Here is a 13,321-nt window from a genome sequence, read left to right as displayed (position 1 = left end):
GAGCCAAGACATTTTCTGCATTTCATACTGCCATGCTGGCAAGGAAATTGGGAGTGCACAGGAGGCTGGGAGTAAACACAGCCAGAGCAAGTGACTCAAACTGACCACAGGGATATTCCAGAACATATGGCATCATGCTCAACTTATAAAGCTGGGGAAAAGATGGAAAAAGAGCGACTGATGGCATTTGTCTTCCAAAGTCACCATTACATGTGATGGGGCCCTGCTCTCCTGGAGTGGGCTGAACATCTGCCTGCCCATGGGAACCAGTGAATTATTTGTTTTTCTTTGCGCTTGTGGGCACAGCTTTTGTTTTTCCTATTACCTATCTTTATCTCAACCCACAAGTTTTCTGCCTTTTATCCTAATAATTCTCTCCCTGATCCTGCTGGTGAAGGAGTGAATGAGCAGCTGGGTGGCACTTTGGTGCTAGCTGGGGTGAATCCACGACACCACTCCAAAACCCCTGCTTACTAGAGTTGGTTATTTGCGGTACTTTGCAGTCACATTTCCAGTATCTTGTCAAATGGAAACTCCACAATTCCTCTGGGAAACCTATTCCAGCATACAACTACTTGTTCATTCAAAAACGCACATTCAAAAAAATGTTTCTTTGTGCCCATTTGAAAATTCATGGGTTTTACTTCGAGCCCATTGCCTCTTGTCCTGTCACTGGTCATCACTGAAAAGAGTGTGTCTGACTTCTTTATGCTATAAAGTATTAATGCATATGAAAAAGATCTCACTAAGCCTTTTCTTCTCCAAGCTGAGTTCTACCTCACTTAGCATCTCCTCCTATGAAAGATGCTCCAGACACTTAATCATCTCCCTGTGAGTAACCGTTTGCTGGACATAGTCATAATTCAGTGTGTCCATGTCCATCTTTTACATCCTAAATTTAGACCAAATACTCCCAATGAGGCCTCTCCAGGAAAGAGAAAAGAGCAAGGATCATCTGCCTGTTGGCAATATTCCTCTTACTGCAGCCCAGGAGGCTGCTGATCTTTGTGGCAGCAAGGGTATGTTCCTGGATGCTGGTCAACATACAGTCCACAAAGACTTCCATATCCTTCAATGTAAAGCTGTTTTTTAACTGATATTTTACCCATCATGAGTTAGTGCATAGGATTATTTCTGCCATGATGAAAATCTTCCTCATCTCCTTTGGTTAATTTTGTCAGATTCCTGTCTACACAGTTCTTTGTCGATGAGGTCCACCTAAATTTCATCCCACCTACCTGGTGAATGAATGATTCCTCTGAGGTTTGTTCCATCTCTAAGTGGGGAGACGTGACCCTAGCTGGCTGACAGGTACCCACTAAGGTGCTCCATCTTTCCCCCTGCTCAGCAAGACAGGGGAGGAAATTTATGACAAAAAGCTCTTGGGTTGAGATAAAAAGAAGGAGATCACACTCTGGTTACTGTCATGGGCAATGCTGACTTGACCTGGGGAAACTAATTTAATTTACTGCCAATCAAACACAGAGACATTAATTAGAATTTAGAGGAAATCTAAAACCAGCTTCTTCCTACCCCTCTCAGACTCAACATCAGTCCTGACTTTCTTGCAGACAGTTCAAAATGTTTTGTCTCTGTTGCTCCTTCATTTGTTCAGCTGTTTTGTATTTGGAATGATAATTAAAAATGTGTTCAATGCAAGACTATGAACTAAACCCATGCTCTTTTTTCCTTGTTTCTTCCATGGTTTCTGACATGCACAGTTTCTTTCTCTACTGTGTCCTTTCCTAACCCTTCAAATTCTACTGTCTTGAACCATTCTCCATAAAGTTAGTGTTCTGTAAATATCTTAGTTATCTTTCTGAAGACAATAAACATAAGTAGTGAACAAAGAAGCCCAAATCTAACACTGAAGAGAAGATGTCAATTTATACATACAGGAAAGATGATAGATGATGACTTGATAATGGTCTTTGTAAAATTCTGTCACTGAAAAAAAATATAGATGAGGAACTCAGTCATCTTGCACATAAAATTTAACCATTAAATTGAGAAGAAAAACATTTCTAAACATAGTATGATTTTTTTTAGTGTTTTCAGAAGGAAAAGAAAAATAATAGTTCAATCTGATCAGGGAGCACCAAATATCTGAAGCCAAATGACAATCCAATATAATATTTTAAAGCAAAAAAATATTAAATACTTATTACCTTGGACTTATTTATTTGTTTTCAGACTTATAGTTCTGTTTGCAGACACTGTACCATATGGTACTGAGAGTAATATTCTAAGATAAAGAAAAGAGATAAGCTGCAGTTTTGAGAATTCATTTCAGTTAGTTATTAAAACCTAACACTCAGCAGGAAATTATGCCTTTTATTAAATGATCATGTGAGTTGCTGAAGCATGACACTTTGTTGATGATTGAGTTGGATATACAGTGTTGAGAAAACCAAAATTTAAATCAGCCTCTTGGACCATCAGAACCAATTCTGGTGGCAAAGTCTTGATTCTGTGAAGGAGTTTACTAGGTTAATCCAGTTTTATTTAGACACATCTCTCACTGCCTGTGTAGTCAAAATTTTAATGCTCTTTTGAGAAAAGAATGAAGGAAAATACAAAGGGTGTGCAATTTCATTTAAACATGATTTGGATTCACTAGTTCTTCAACTATAAACTCATTACTTATAAGAGGCTACTCATGCAACATTTATTTCTGAGTGATGATTTATTGTGTCCTCAGAGAACACTCAGTGAAAAGAGAAAGGTTACAGAAGTAGCATTAATGCCTGCCTAAGACTATGTTGATTTATTTAAAAAAAAAAAAAAAAGTGCAAATGACAGGAAAGGAAGCTACTAAGCTGTATAATTTGATTAGGTAAAAAGGGTATTAAATGTGAAAATCCTAAACTATTTAGCTTTGCTCTTCTGCATATAAATTAGAGATTAGGTAGGAGCAATATGAGCAGTTCTTTTGTAATACATACGTCTAATTACAATAAATTTAGAAAAGTCTAAGTGTGTAATGTGCACAAAGTAGATTAAGAGTGCATGGGATAATAAAATGTCTAGGCTTCTTTAAAGCTTCTGATGTGACAGATAAAGTTACTTTTTTAAAAAAGTAAAATCTACACAATAATGTAAATGGAGGTGTTTTCCTTGGTAGCCAAACAAAACTAAAAAAGAGAAATCTAACATCACATTTTACTGTTAGCACTGCCTGATGCCAAATTAATCGAGTACAAAACATAATTTCTTCTTATTTCAGTGATAACTATGTTTTCATCAAAATATATATTATTCAGCTTTATCAAATACTATGACATCACTTTGTGATATATCTATATAAAGAAAACTGTGGAGTCTTCTTCCTTCCCACAGAAACATGGGAAGAAGAAGGCAGCTTTCATCACTGCAGCCCATTTCTTGGCTTCTGTTTGTACATGGGCTCAGTGGTCCTCCAAGTTTTCCATGTAACCACCATAGTTTGCAACTGAACAGGAGTTGGTGGCTTCAAAAACAATGACAAGCTGTTTCCTCCGAGTGTGTTGATGTGCAAGCTGATGATCTTCTTTCTCTTTGTATATGCAGTTTCACAATATAAATTATTATCCTGGTCAAAGTGAAAATATTCAAGGGAGGTTACAAATTTGCAGAAGTAGAACTGATATTCAGCTTCTGTAATATAGGAACAAATTTGGAGCAGATCTTGACTTAATCTCTAATACATATATAAAAAATGTCATGCTGAATGACTTGCATGAACATGAATTCAAGGGCGTAATAGCTATATTATATATGCATTGTGTAACATTGTTAAATTTAATAATCGGGAAAACTTGGGGATGATAAACTTCAGTCTATAAAATTCTGAAAAAAAATTATGGTCAATATTAACAGAGGGAGGAAACAGTAGAGCAGACTCATATAACTTGCTTGGTCAAGTGTAGCCTCTAAAAATTCTGATTAATAAATATGAAAAAAAGTATAAACCTATTTTACAAAACTGAACAATACCATTTAAGAAAATAAGTTATGTACAACATATAGGACCTGATGTAATAAGGAAAATAATATGTAGCAGATGAGTCTGCTTCTGGTGGTCATGTAAAGTGAGGAGCAAAACTATAAGAAATGTTTCATGAATCATGAGTTCACTAAAGAAGGCTACAGTCTCTGTAATGTGCTATAAAGACAAGTTAATGATAAAAGAACTAGACAGTTTCCAAGACCACTGACTTATTCACTGGAACATTGGGTACTTCAGGTTAAAAGTGATCTCTGGAAGTCTCTAGTCCAACCTGTGCTTTAAGCAAGGTCAGCTTTGAAGTCACACTAGCTACTAGAGCTTCATCTATCTGGGTCTTGAAGACCTCTGAGGATAGAAGCCATATATATGCCAGGATTTGGGCCAAGAGATAAGGTTTCCTGAGAGAGGAAGAAATCATGCAGGGGCAATCTGCATGAGGCTAAAGAAAGTTGTAAAAGTGTGCATATCTGAAGACATTTAATGTTAACGTTGCAAAGATTCATCAAGGCAACTGAAGTAGAGATTTAGAGTAGACAGGAAGACAAATTTATTACATCTTTCTTAGCTAAGGAAATAATTTTAGAATTATGGAAGCAAATCCATTGAATTTAAAGAAATGCTAGTAAGAAACAGGTTTTTGAACATGTCTTTCAATCAACAAAAAGGAAATTATTATTAGGAAACAAATCAAAATCCCAAAACTTGACATTTAATTTCAAGAGAAAATAATGTCTAGTATTACTATAATGGATTTGGGCAACATTTATAGCTACTTTTAAATTAAAAACAAAAGAAAGGTAAGAATTACCTTTCAAATGGTCTGCATTTCCGAACTTAAGACATAAATACTAAATAGCGGAAGTTACATATATGATAACATGAAAAATGAGCAAATATCCCTAAGGAGAAATTATACATGAAAATCCATGTCATGATTTTTATCTTCTAACACGAAAAATTTCAAAGGTAAAAAACCTTGAATATAGGCCCAACATACCTTATAATGATACTGGAAAGTGGTTGATTTTGTTAATCTGTGAAAATAACAATAATGCCATGTGTCAAATACCGATTAAAGACTAGATCCAGCCAAATATGTAAATTACTATTTAGGACTTAGGTGGAACTGAGACTTTTAGAAAAATGCACTTGAAAAATCCCTCTTCATTACTAGCCATAGAAAAAACTGAACCCAGGGACATGGTTCTTAACCACAGACAGCTCATACAGTTTGATGGCCTAGAACCTGTTGCATAGAACCAGAAAGGCAGGACCTGGCATTCATAGGAAACTGGCACTTGTACGCAGCAGTACCATATCTCACACTAAAGTATCTAATACCATTTGTGAAGCCATTCACTTGCTACTTCAAAAGCCTGATCACCTTCTAAGGTCCCTTATTAAATATGCAGACCCTTTGAAGATGTCTCAGACACTGTGAGCTACGTGTCATACAGCAGTACTTAATACCTATGTAAGGACAACTATATGGATCCCCGAGGAATCTGGAGACCCATTTGTCTGAACTAAGGCCTGTATCTTTCTTAGACACACATGATAAACTTCTCTGACTCTAATGTCTGGCCTTTAGCATGAAATCTCTGAATGTTATTGGTTTTAGAAGGGATGATCCAATCTGGGGTGCTTAGCAATCAGCTATATTTAGGATTCAAAACCAACCCCTGTATTTAGGATTCAAAATATCTTCAGGATTTTTTCAGGAGGTTTTTTTTTTGTTTTGTTTTGTTTTGTTTCTTTTTAATCAGGACATCAGGCATCTCTCAAATGTCAATCATAGTTATTTAATATAACAACCTAAATATTTGATTAAAGAACTGGCTAAGTAAAAGATGCTGTCTACTCATCTTGGTGCAGATGTGCCTCTGTGTGCACCATGAATGCACTAAACATAAAAAGGATAATTGCTAAAAAATTAATTATCAGAGAATTCACACTGATGTAAAGAGATGATTCATATTTCAGGATTCATAGATGTTTCTTATAAGTTTGGATTTTTTTTAATCAACTGACTAATTAAGGCAAAAAAAATAATGCTAGAAATATCAGACAGAAATACAGTTTAAAATCAAGAAAAGGTTGAGCCTTGGGACTTCAATCCAAATATTTTTTAATGATTTCTGTTTTTACAGAATATTCAGAGTACTGATTTCCTACTAGATTCAAACCTTGAACTGATTTCATGTGTGAAAGAATAAACCACTGAGAAAAAAAAGAATTTACCAAATCAGGTATTGCTGAATTTTAGGTTATTTCTGGTACTCATTTGTTATTGCACATTTCTTAGCACAAATTTCCCAGCTGCTACTTTTATGTTGTTTCTCTACCAGTAAGAGAGAGAATACTGTATGCTAATCAAGTGTGGTAGAAAGATTTCTATTAACTGGATTATATGAGCCAAAGATGTGACTACGTATCTTATAATTAATAAATATAAAGAAATTTTTACCCCCTTTTAGAAGTTATCCATGGTAAAAACCTCAAGGTTTGAAGTGTAAGACTTACCATAAAATTAATTTAAACTGCTGCACAATTTCTAGAACAACAGAACCAAATTTATGTAATTTGCATGATCATTTTAAAAAATTATTAAAGCTATGAGGTAATTACTAGAAAAACAAAGAGAAAATGAAAAGTAGGAGGCACAAAAAGAAAAGATAAAAAAATAAAATGGAAAGACACATAGTAAATAGAACTCATGATACAGAACACATTTTTAAAGGACTTGGAAATTTACCTCCTATGAATAACAAATCAAGGAATTTGTAGTGAGTGCCAAGTATCATATCTTTATCTTTAGAATGACAAGGAAGGAAATTACCAAAATAAAATTGCACAGTATTTTAAAATTCAGAGACTGAAATTAGTGAAATATTATACCCTGGTGAATAAAAAGGCAACAATCCTATGATCATTTCATACAAGCAAGTCACCATGTGTTGAGTAATTGACATATGAAAGAATACTTTTATTTAACACTAAAATCCATTTTCTCCAATTTCTTCTGAAATATCTTCTTTACAATTTAGGACTGCATTTAATTTCATAAGTATTTATAAAACACAGGAAATTATAGGAACATATAGACCTAATCTGGAAATTGCTCTTATTTTTGTTTGTGTCTGGTATGAAGATGAGTCCAGTGTCAGCACTTAACAAATCATGTTGATTACTTTCGTGGGAAGTGCTGTGAGATTTTTAATGACTGTGGCTGATTAGAGCCTGAAATGACAGATCATGAAAAGAGCAGAGTCTTTGAATTAGGGAGTTAGCATTTTGAGTCAGGGAAAAAAAAACAAAACAGAGAAAAACATTCACATATTTTACTGAATTTAACTTAGCTTAGCTATGACAAAAATGTATTGGGAGAATAGGAATCTGCTATATCATTCTAATACATTTTCCTACAATATGTACTAAGCTATTTTTCACATACATTGCCATATATTATCTTTTAAAACTAAAAAAGATGAATTTGTTTATCCCATTTTATGATTTGCTTGTAGTGCTCAGATATCACAGGGGGAAAATGGAAACTGATCTCATACAATAAATGTGGCTTGTATTTTTTATGTCATTATTTTGTGGTTAAGTATGAATACCACACATGTATAGACAACAATGAATAATATACTACACCAAAAATGGTATTTATGATTAAAAAAACAAAAAAAGAAACAAGGAAGCCAGTAGTAATTTTGTCCAAATAGAACTTCAATATGTGGCTAATTCCCCCATATCTTTCTCTGTTTATGTTTAATTCCTAGAAAGGATTACTGGATACTTTTGAGTAGTGAGTACACACTATAAATTATATTATTGGCCAGGAATCCAGCCTACACTGTTTCTTTGATCTTGGTTGTCAATACAACTACTTGCAAAGCAACCACTAGGAATATTTAGAAAGTACTTAAAATGAGAAAAAAAAAATTATGAGCTTTTCTGTTAGAGTACCTTTTTTTTTTTTAATCCAACAAATAAACAAAATTAACCCCCCAAAAATAGCAAAAGTTTGAAAACAGGTGTTTCTTAGAGAAGTTGTTGTAAAGATTTACCTCTTCTCAGAATGGGTAAATAGGAAATTTGAGATCAATCTTGGGAAACAAATGAAAAATAAACTCTCTTTTAATAATTTTGAGGCACTACATCTACTTGATGCGACTCTGCTGCCACTGCCAGGCCAACTGTCTCTGTCCTAAGGATGTGTAATACTTTGACAACTATATTGACAAGGGAATGCATTTAACAAGGTGTGCTCAGACTGTGCTTACCACTCAAGCTGGAATGAATGCTATCAACACTACCATCCAGCAAAATCAAGAGGGTGATCATCTAAAAAAATACTTTTGACACAATACTTCTCCTTTGGAAAAGTACTTGGCTGAAACCTTGGAAGAAGTACCAGACAGAAAATATGCTTCAAACACCATTGTTCCTGCTGCTTCATATGGTTTGCTTGGTGATCCAGGACTAAGTATGTTACCTATGTCAATACATGCCTTATAAGGTGTTTACCAGCATTGTATGTCCAGATTTCCTTTTGGAGCTCCATTTTTATAGCCAAACAACATAACAACACTTTGAACTCACCCATCATTCTCAGAATAACCTATTATCTGTTGGTACTAGAAATGCTAAGACAGCTTTTCTGTGGAACCCAAACTGACCTTTATCTATTTTCATCTGCAGCAGTAACCCTTGTGGGTCACTTCCCATCAATTGTAGAACCACCATTCATAATAAGTCTAACAATTTTTTCTAAAAGAAGCTCAATTCCTCTCATTACAGAATTCCATTGTTTGGAGCCTGATAATGAAGTATCCTCTTGGAAAAGAGATATTTAACAAATGTCAGAGAGGTTTGTCCATAATACATGTTTGAATCTCTTCATTAAAGGAAAATCATATGGCAACTAGAATTTTCTTTTCCTTTTATGGTAAAATATTTGTTCTCCTACTTGACTTATGGCTAACATACTGGCAATTGATCTGACGACGAAATAGTCATTTACATGTACAGTAGCAATACTTACACTTTTATAGCAAAAAATGTGACAGGTGCAGAGTACATATCTGGCATAATAAAGGCTTGCCATCTGTTGGTATAGATTTTAGAATATTGTTACTTCACTGCTATTTTCACCAAGTGATTTAAAAAAAAACATGAAAGAGGAATACTTTTATTAGTTGTAATAAGATTTTTACTTTTTTTTTCCTTTAAAATTTATCATCAATAACCATTTTACTTGCATAAATACAGCATGTATTTAACATTTACAGTGATTTTACTTAAAATAATCAACTCTTATAGAACTGGTTGATCCAGAAGCAGAAAATGGAAACAATTTCTTATGATATATTACTACTCCATTAGACTCCAAAACAAACTAACCTGAGAAACAATAATGCATTAATAAATATTTATGTAGCAAAATTCATAACAGCAAAAAATCCTGTGACCTTAGTTCCATGTTGACTCTTTTAGCTTTGACTGCTGAAAATATTGAGAGAAATGGCTTCTGTGAGATCAGTGGAGTGACTGTTGTCTACTCAAGATAGGAATAGTAAACATTCAGAAGGATTAGGAACAACAAACAGAAATTCTCTCAACTTTAATGTAATCGGCTTTTGCTAAACATTCATTGCATGTTCAGTGCACATGGACCAGAGTGGGGAGCTCTATTCTGGGAAACATCAATGCACACAGCCCTTAATCTACCTTCTCAAACTACCTCGTGCCATGCCATAGCCTGTAAGGAAAAGAGAGGCCTGGAGACTTGCTAAGAGTATGCCATCACTCCCTTACAATCTGCCTGTCTTCTTAGAAGAAAGGTGTCAACTTAGGTTTACCCTGTCTTGAGGCTTTTACTTCTAGAGGCTTTTTTTTTCTTTTAAATGTGTATAAATTGCCTGAATGATCAGTAAGACAGAAGACCTGCAAACAGGAACTATATTTTTGACATGAGAAATATGGACATTTTCTCTGTAAAACGAAATTGAATGATTTTTCAAATAGATTGATGATTGAAGATTGGTAACTTTATTAATTTTCAGAATACTCCTGGATATTTTTTCCATCTGTTGACATTTTCTAGGATCCTTCTAAGCAGTTTGCTGAGTAGCAGTTCCAGAACCAATTAGCTGGCTTGGATATAGTGCCAATTAGAATTAGTGAGCAGACCAAGGTGGAAAATGTTATGGTGGATGTCTTCTATAGAGCCCCTGATGAGGAAGAAGTAGATGAAGCTTTTTGCAGAGAGTTGGAATAAATTGCACATTCACAGAATTAGTTCTCAAAGAGCGGTTGCTATCAAAGTAGCTGAGGTCTCATGGGCACTGCTGAGCCATGAATGCCTCATGCATGGACTTGCCTGTGGGCCCTTGCAATAGCTTGCTCTCTACCTGCCCCAGTCCCCAAAGAGCTGCTCCATGTCCCCAGCTTGGGCTGCCCCTGTGACCCCCAGCTGCCCAGCTCCTGAGGAGGTTGGTAGGGTGATCACTGACTGCCAGGCCCTCCCATGATGGACCCCATGGAGAGTCCCCTGATGCTCCCAGTACACCAGCACACAAGGCACCTTCAACCCTTGCACTGTCCTGACACTGCCGTGAAATTCTTCAGAGACAACCCCCACTCCAGTCAAGGGTCTCAGACAGCTTTTAGTTTCACTTCACTGACTCCCACAGTCTATTTATGAGGAGGGTCACTGGTTGTGGAGAAGGCCTGACAATTTATCTCATTTGTTTTAAGATTCTCAGCTCAGCAGGCTCCATTGGCTTCAAGTACTTCAAACCCTAGGTATGATCAAGACAGATAATTCAAAAATTAATACCAAAATTGAGAGTCAGTAAAATTGTGTTTGATTAAAAACTACTTTGATTAAAACTTGAGCAGAAAAAAGAATTGATACATTTTGTAACTAACTCTCACAAGAAGAATTTTACAGAATGAAAAAGTTCAAACACAGTTTTGAAGAGCCTGAGGAAGAACTACAGATGTTTTAAAATCCTTTGTTCTTCAATATGGTCAACAAAGAAATGCCAAGAATTAATAATAGAACAGCACAGGAAATTTTTTTCAAGTCCTAAAAAGTATTTCTAGGATTTCTTATTCCCCACTACACAATGAAAATAAGTATCAATGACTGAATTATATTTTGTGTGCATTTGTGAAAATAAAATTAGGAAGAGCCCTGGGAATTTGGATGATCTTCTGATGGCTATCATCTAAATTTTTTTCTTGCATGGAACTGGATACAGTTTATTCTTTTTATCAAGTGATGATAGGATTCACCTTTATGCGACAGATAATTGGTCAGAATACTCACTTGAATGAGAGAGACATAAGTCTCATAAAAATGATCATTGCTTCTCCTTCTTTCCCCATTTCTGTCTCTTTCCATGCATTCTTCTTCTTAAAATTGAGAGGAACATAGTCCATGGAATTTAGCATAAAGGACTGGTTGATTTTTTTATCCATGATCTTAGATTCTTTGCTTTTTCAAGAGGAAACACTTGTAAGCTTGTGTGCAATAGCAAATAGGAGTCAGCTTTGTATGTGTGTAACAGTGCAGCATTGGAGGAATAGTCTGTTTGCCTTGATTCAGAACTGGGTGGGGCTGGGGAGGGGGGTTGTTTGCTTTTTTTTTTTGGTCTGAGGGAGTACTGAGAGGCTGGAGGCAAAGTATTTATTGTGCAACCTGAAAACTTCATCTGTGTACCAGCAGGAAAGAAGCAGGATGTTGTAAGAAAGCACATTCAAACAAACCTCAACAAGCCCAAGGCTGATGGGAAGAAGGAAAGCCCCCTTTACTGTGAACATCATACTCTTGACAAATGTGCTGATGACTTGCTGTAACTCTGACCCTAATTCTCAAGGAAAGCTGCTGACTCCTGACAACAGGAGAACACTGAAAGGTGAGCTTAATACTAGAGAAAAATGTATAGATATTAGAAAGTTCTCTTGTATAGAAATTTTTAAAGTATTGATGCATGAGCCATTTCTGTTTGAATTTGAACAAGGAGAAGGAGCTTTTAGTGCATGTGGTCTGCTAATAGGAGCTGAATGATCTGTTATAAATTGACTTTTAAAACTTTGACTAGATTAATAATAATTTTTTGTCTTCATAAAAACAGGATGTCCCTTTTTACCATAACAAGATTTTGACTATGAATGAATGGGTGTGAAGTGGAGGTTAATCCTTAATCATAAAGACAGGAATTTTGTCATATTTGTTTGATAAAGAATCCCAAAGTATCTGGTCATGCTGAAATCTGATAGAGTTGGGTCATGTGGTAACATGTTAAAATGGTAGCCTTAAGCAACAGAACCATTTACTTTCTTCAAAATATTTCTGCTCTTTCTACAACCTTATATCAAAAGATAAATAACAGTTGCTCTTTCCCCTCTTATTACTTTCTGCTTAATAAATGTATTTGCACTACAGACAGTATTTCTACTAGTTATACTGGTATTTCTTGTTGCATGGCTTGATACCAGTGACAAAAATACTTAACAAAATTTTTCCTGTGGGATTAATATTTTTTTAGTCTAGTTGGAGTACAGTGTAGGAGGAAGAAAATGTGCTGCAGATCTGATGTTCATAAATGAGTCAGGCACCAAAGCCAACTTAAGAATTCACCTACTGAACATAAAATCTCATGCAGACATGGAGCAGCTCATGTGAAGCTTCTACTTTCTGATTGTATTAGGAATACAATAGAGAAAGGTGCAAGAAATGCAGGTTTTTGGAATGTTCTGGAGACAGTTTTTTGCTGGTGCTGGAGAGGCTAAGGAAGGCACTCTGATGCACCTACTGCTGACAAATAACAAAAAGGGGTGGTGGATGGGAATGCTGATAGAAACTTTGCTGTACCTGTGATATAACAAATTTAGTGAGGGAAATGAGGAAAGCAAACAGAAGCTTAAAAAATTCAGGCTTCAGCTTGCTCAGGGAACTGCTAGGCTGGATGTTGTGGCATCTTGCCCTGCAGGGGCCCAAAAGACCTGGATGATCTTTCAGGACAACCTAATTAAAACACTAGAGCACTCTGTCCTATATGCATAAAATTAAGTAGGCATAACAGGAATCCACCCTGAATGAATTAAATGCCAAAATAAAGCATATGGAAGATAAAAGCAGAAAAAAGATACCCAAGAGGAACATACAGAAAATGCCATGCAATACAGGGATGGAATTCAGAATGACAAAGACCAGCTGAATTTCAAAGTAGTGAGTGATGTGAAAAGTAACAAGAAACACTTCTATAAATATATAGCAGGAAAAAAAGAAGATTAGGGAATAGTCAGGCAACCAGC

Source organism: Serinus canaria, chromosome 1 (genome assembly GCF_022539315.1).
Source record: "Serinus canaria isolate serCan28SL12 chromosome 1, serCan2020, whole genome shotgun sequence".
NCBI lineage: Eukaryota > Metazoa > Chordata > Aves > Passeriformes > Fringillidae > Serinus > Serinus canaria.
Note: the sequence above shows the minus strand (reverse complement) of the source record.